Source organism: Melopsittacus undulatus, chromosome 16, assembly GCF_012275295.1.
Source record: "Melopsittacus undulatus isolate bMelUnd1 chromosome 16, bMelUnd1.mat.Z, whole genome shotgun sequence".
NCBI lineage: Eukaryota > Metazoa > Chordata > Aves > Psittaciformes > Psittaculidae > Melopsittacus > Melopsittacus undulatus.
Genome location: NC_047542.1, coordinates 3,313,175 through 3,319,174, shown reverse-complemented (window position 1 = coordinate 3,319,174; position 6,000 = coordinate 3,313,175). Strand labels below are relative to the sequence as shown.

At 61.5% G+C, this 6,000-nt stretch overlaps 1 protein-coding gene across 1 annotated transcript in view; it reads left to right on the top strand.

Moving 5' to 3' along the window:
• The first annotated feature begins 1,143 nt into the window (after positions 1 to 1,143).
• ATP2B4 (ATPase plasma membrane Ca2+ transporting 4) overlaps positions 1,144 to 6,000 on the top strand; it is a 43,675-nt gene continuing 38,818 nt past the window's right edge. Inside the window, exon 1 of the mRNA XM_034069926.1 lies at positions 1,144 to 1,295. The gene's annotated coding sequence lies outside the window, so the exon portion shown is untranslated. The remainder of the gene's footprint in view (positions 1,296 to 6,000) is intronic.

Genomic DNA, 6,000 nt, shown 5'->3' with positions numbered 1-6,000 from the left:
GAGATGCTTTATCACACCCAACCCTGCTCCACACTCATTGACTCCAAACACCCTCCCGTGCCCCACAGCTGCCCTGCAATGGGCTCATCCCCTCCCTGTGAGCCCAACGGAAGGAATTCCACCAGCACACGGTTTGGGTTGTGGCTCCTCAAGCCCTTGGGGAGGAATTCCCCCCCCCAAGGAAAGGGCTGCGGGTGCTCTATGGGGCTCTGTGCTCAGCACCATGACCCGCTGTTGCCTTGGGACGGCTCAGGAATGCAGGATTGTGGAGGTGCAGCCCTCGAGGGGGGGAAAAAAACCGTTTCCAAGGCTAATGAGGGTGTGCGTGCACAGATGTTCCACTGGTTTAACTTGCACCGGTTGCGTGCCCAAACGTGGGGATCCCGGCAGGATCAGCGCTCATTTAAGGTTGCCTACACCCAGCGCTGCGGCTGCAGGGATTTCGCACGTGCTTCCCACCCCGCTTCCTGCTGGAGGAGGGATAGGGTTGGGAGCGTCTGCTCAGCCCCATGCAGCTTATGGGGTGCTGGGGGACGTGGGCACCCAAAGGGGTCTCCCAGGGCTGTGCCACACTGGGGGGGGGGGGAGGCTCAGCACACCGCAATGGGCACACAGCAGGTTCTGGTGCTCAACCGCAGTGCCCATGGTGAGCCCCATATGAGGAGCCCCGAACCCACAGTGCCTATGGGGAACCCCAGTTCTGCTCACGGTGCTATAGGGATCAACCCCTCCCCCCCCACACACACACCCCCCCTTTCCCGGAGCGGGGAGCACTGTATGCATAAGGATGCCCTCACTTCTTGGGGTACCCCTGTACTGCTTTGGGATGCATTAATGATACTGGGACGGTTGGGGGGGGGGGGGGGGGGGGGGGGGGGGGGTGCCCACTGGGGTCATTGTACTGCCTGGGGTGGACGGAGTCCCCCATTGCTCGGGGGTCCCTGTATTGGCCAAGTGGTCCTTATATTGCTTGGGGGGGGGGGGTGGGTGTACGTATACGATGCTTTACTGTGGTGAGGGGGGGGTATCCCCATTGCTCCCATAGGATTACACCATCCCCTCCCGTCCCCCTTAAAGCAGCCCGACGGGGCGGGCCGCCACCTTAAGAGAGCCCCTCCCCCGGCGGGTTGGGGCGAGCCCTGCTCGGCTCGGCTCGGCACGGGTTGCCATGACAAGCATTTTCTCCCGCTAGCTCCAGGTCCGTTCCCTTTATATCCCCCCCCTTTTCCCCTTTCCTTCCTTCCCATGGCCAGCCGAGGGGGCTCCGTTGCCAATCGGGCGCTGCAGGGATCGAGGTGAGTGGTTTTTGGGCTGATTTCGGGTGGTTTTAGGGTGTTTTAAGGGGGGGGGAAGCAACGTGCCCATCGCCCCACCCGCGGCTGCGGGTGGGGCGATGGGCACGTTGCTTCCCCCCCATCCCATTCCTTCCCAGTGGAATCACGCCTTCGGACCCCCCCTTCTTTTAGCATATAGGGTGGTGTAAGCTCCATTCAACTTGTTGCCTGCCCTTTGATGGGGGGGTACTGGATGGAATTGAGGAGGGGGATGAGGTGCTGTGGGGTTAATGGCTCCGTAATTCCCATAGGGAAAGGCGGGGGGGGCGGGGGTTTGCGGCAGCACAAGGGTGTGTGTGTGGGTCTTTCCGCATCCATGGGGCACGAAGGAGGTTTGGGGGGGGGGGGAACGGACGACTGCATGGTGTTTGCCTGTGGGTCCCCCCCCCCACACTTTGCCTGTACCCACCCGGCTGATGGGGACCAGGAGGAGTAAAGGGGAGGGGAAAAAAAGGGGAGGAAAAGCGAAATCAAGAGCTAAAAGCGATCCCTGCCCACATGGCCGGCAGGCAGGAGCCTCTTCCGCACCCCCCCTTTTACCCCTTCCCTGCATCCCAAGCCTCCGAGCATCGCTCCGGGTCCATGGAGCACCATGGAGTGTGGTGGGGGTGATGTTTTGGGTGTTCCCTTCCCTGCCTGGCCGGAGGGGAGTGGAGATGTGGCGAGGGGAAGGAATGGAGGAGGGACAATAGGTTATTGTGCTCTTATCTCTGGAGACCTGGGCTTGGGTGGGGGCTTGCATTGCGGAGCTCAAACCAGCGCAGCCTGTTTGTGCCCCGAGGTGGGGTGCAGAGGAGGAGCCCCCCAAGCCCTAATGGGGCAGGCGGGTTTGTGCCCTCAATCTTTCGCTTCCTTGAGCGCTCCAACGCACCCACATTATTTAATCATGAGCAAGAGGAGCTGACGTCCCCGGCAGCCCCACCTCGCAGCAGCACGGGCTTCCCTGCCCTGCTCCATGCGTGTGTCCGCCTGGGTCACCCTCCAAGGAAATCCCAGCCTTGGGATCAGGGGGGCTGGAGCTGCCCCCAGGTAGGGAAGGAAGGGGCTGGGTGGAAAGAGCCTTGGTGACGGTCTTGGGAGGCCTCCCGACCCCTTTGATCCCCTAACGCCCGTTGGGAGCGGATCCCTCGGAGATGTGCGTTCTGTGCCCCGTGCCAAGGCGGGTGCCGCACCGGTGCGGCCCAAGGGATGCTCGGGATGGTGCCGTTGGTGCTGAGCTGCAAACGGAGCTGGGAAGCACCCAGGGCGTTGAGGCAGAGCTTCCCCATTCCTTGTCCTTGCCCTGCAGCTCGGAGCCCGGCCCCTCGGGGTGCGGGCTCCATCCTTGTCGCACCCGGGCTGATGCGCGGGGTCCTCTGCAGAGCTCTTGCTGCAGGCGAGGTGGGGTGAGCGCTGCGGGTACAGTTTGAGGGGTGCCGGCTGTTGTTGGGTGTTGTTGGGTGTTGTCGGTTGAGCGGCTGACGGAGGGAATTCCCTGCTGGGGATCCGGCTCCTGCCGTGCGCTCTGTGCCTGGTGGGGATCTGTTGGTGCCGGTGTGGATGGAGCAGCAGGAGCTTGGGATGGGATGTGCTGGGAACCCCGGGTCCTTGGGCAGGGAGGCCTCTGCTGCTCCCCTCCACTGTTGCTCTGCAGCAGAAGCACCGGGGTGGAGCTGTGCCTGGAGTTCCCTCGTCTGCTCCAAGGCCTTCCCCGGCTGCCTGTGCAGGGAGATGAGCCTGCTCCTTCCTTCCCTGCCTGCTTCTTCCTTCCCTGCCTGCTTCTTCCTTCCCTGCCTGCTCCTTCCTTCCCTGCCTGCTCCTTGCAGGGGCTGCAGTTTCCCTTCCTGCTTCTTGCTCCTCTATTGGGCTCTTTGGGATTGTTTTCCACCTTTTCCTGTTGTTTTTCCTTTGCTGTTAGGCCACGAGCAGGGCTTGCCCGCAGTGGTCGCCTGTGCCTGTTGCAGCAGCCCTGGAAGGAGCCTGGTGCTGAGCAGCAGCTCTGCAGTGGGAACTTGCTGCTGGTGCTTCCTTGCTGCTGCCTGTGGCAGGGACCAGGCTTGTGGAGCAGCTCAATGTGGCCGTGGCAATGGGAATGCAGGTCCTTGGATAGGGGAGATGGCTGCTGCAGCACAAGTGGGTACCACCTGCTTGGTGTTCCCCACCTCCTGGGTTGTGCTGGGGGCATCTGGGAGCGGATCCAGGCCGGGTGAGGGATGCTGTGTGATGTGTGTGGGCTGCCTGGAGCTCTCCTGATCGGGATGGATGGAGGCAGAGATGCCCTCTCCATCCTGATTCTGTACGTGTGCAGATCTGGTGTGCAGAGGAGGAGATAGATCTGTGAGTGAGCTGGAAATATGAACCCATCACTCTGGCCCTCGTGCTGTGCCTGGGGGGGAGAATAAGGACCCGTCCTGTGTTGCTGGTGATGGAGATGCTCCTGGGGGATGGGGTGAGGGTGGTTGGTGCCTTCCTCCTCTCAAAACCGGGGCATGCAGAGGCCTCCAGCACTGAGCAGTGATGGGATGGAGGAGAGGGATAGGCAGGTGACAGCCCAGAGCTTCCCACTTCGGGTCCAGCCTCAGGGTCCCTGGGTGCAGCCACAGGAGCCACGCTCCTACCGAGCTAATGAAGCATCTGACTTTGATGTTTTAATTACTTGCTTTTGGCTTTAATGCAGAGGGATAATAGAGTTTCCATGGACTTATAAAACCTGCCCCTCGATTTGTTCATTAGAAAGAGGAAGGGGGGGTGAGGAATCCCAGGCAGGCTCATCCTGGGTAGAGAAAGGAAGAAAGCAAATGCCTGAGACACACGGAGCGCTGGTGTGTCACCCCCTGCATGGTGACTCTTTTAAAGTAGTAATTAAGCAACTTAGATGCTGGGAGAGCTCTCTGTGAGTAACCCATGAGTTCTGTGTCCTCCTGGATTTGTGAGCTTCTGGGAGGGGTCTTGGATTTAAACGTGGGAAGCTGATGCACAGCGATGTGCCTCAGGGGATGTGGGAGTCCTGGCTGGGAGCATCCCTCTGCCTGCACCACCTGGGCAGGAGGGGGAGGGATGTGGGGACCGGGGTGAGGTGGGATTGTAGCATCATGGAATGGTGTGGGATGCAGGCCAACGCCTGCCCCGGGCAGGGACACCTTCCACTAGAGCAGCTTGCTCCAAGCCCCATCCAGCCTGGATGCTGGGTGCTTCTGGGATGTTGGTGCTTCTACATCGTGGCGTCGTCCTAAACACTGTATGGACCGAGGGGGCAGTGCACATTGCTGACACTGGCCCTGCTTGTGGTCCTCTCCCTAAATCCCATCATTAACTCACTCCGGAGCAAGGCAATGGGCATGGGGAGGATCACCCCACTGGGCAGTGACAAGGGCTGGCTCTTTGCATTGCCGAGGGTCCATGGGGAACCCATGGGGCTCTGCTGCTCCCCACTGCGGGGCACGGGGACTCCTCAGCAGGGCGGCAGGAGCCAAACCTTGGCCCCTTGTCCCTGTTTTCTGCTGACGGGGAAACTTTTCCTTCTCCGCTTCCATGGCAGGGATGAGTCGGCAGCAGGGCTGAGCCGGCAGCCAGCGGAGCCGCAGGGGCCGGGCTCCATCGCCCCTTTTCCGCCTGTTTTCTGCCGTATTCCCGTGTTTTCCTGCTGCCGCTGTGCTGGGCAGAGCGCGTAGGAGTCCCTACCCGGAAGAGTTTGTCCGGTGGGGACAGGGAGGGAGGAATCCGATCCCTCCTTTTCCCAGGCTGGGATCCCAACCCGCTTGGCTTCCCGTGGCCCCTTCCAGCTCCCGAGCCCCTTGCGTGGCTCCAGCCTCGGTCCCGGCTGGCACGGGAGAGCCCCCGGCACAGATCCGGTGACTGCTCCAGGGCTCTTGGCATCTCCTCTTTGTCTCCGGCACGGAAAGGTCAGCGCTGCCGAACTCACTGCTCCGGAGCTGGAAATAACCCGGATCCTGGTGCTGATCCCAGCATCCTCCGTGGGCAGAGCAAGGATGGGGCCGGTTGGCGATGCCAGGCGGGGGGGGGGCAGTCACTGAGGCCCGAGGCACTCGCTGTGCCAAGGGCAAGAGCCGGGATCGCTGCTCCCTATCCTGCCTTCCCAGGCTAAAAATAAGCTCCTGTCCCTCATGGAGCTGCCTCTGCCGGGGGGGGGGGGGGGGTGCATGGGACCAGCCCTGCACCGCGGCCTCAGGGCCTGCCTGGGGCTGCCCGTGCCCTTTGCTCTTTGAGCATCGGATCCAGGGATGGGATTTGCAGGTCCGGGCTCGTGTTTCGGACAGGAGGTGTCCGATGCTCACTGTGGTCTCTTGAGATGCTAATTCAGGCCCTGCTGCACCAGATAGAGCTTTACTGTTCCTTCTCCAGCCCGCGCTGCCCCGTAGGGTGCTGGTAGCCCTGGCCAGCCCCATAGTGTGCCCTCGGCTCTCCTCACTCTTGGAGATGCTGATGCTCCATCTCTCTGTGCTTCAGCCCTCCCAGGGTTCAGTGGCATTGCCATGCTCCAGCTCTTCTTCATCTCTTCCCACCCTTTCCCCAGCCACTTGAAGGTAACCCTGGGCTTGCTGGAGCACTTGGTTGTGTGATGCTGTGCGGGTGCTGGTGGAGAAGCTGCTTTGTCACTTACAGCTCGGAGGCTGTTGCTGCTGCAGGCAGCTGTGGGGCATGAGGATGAGGGAGCAGATGGCTCAGT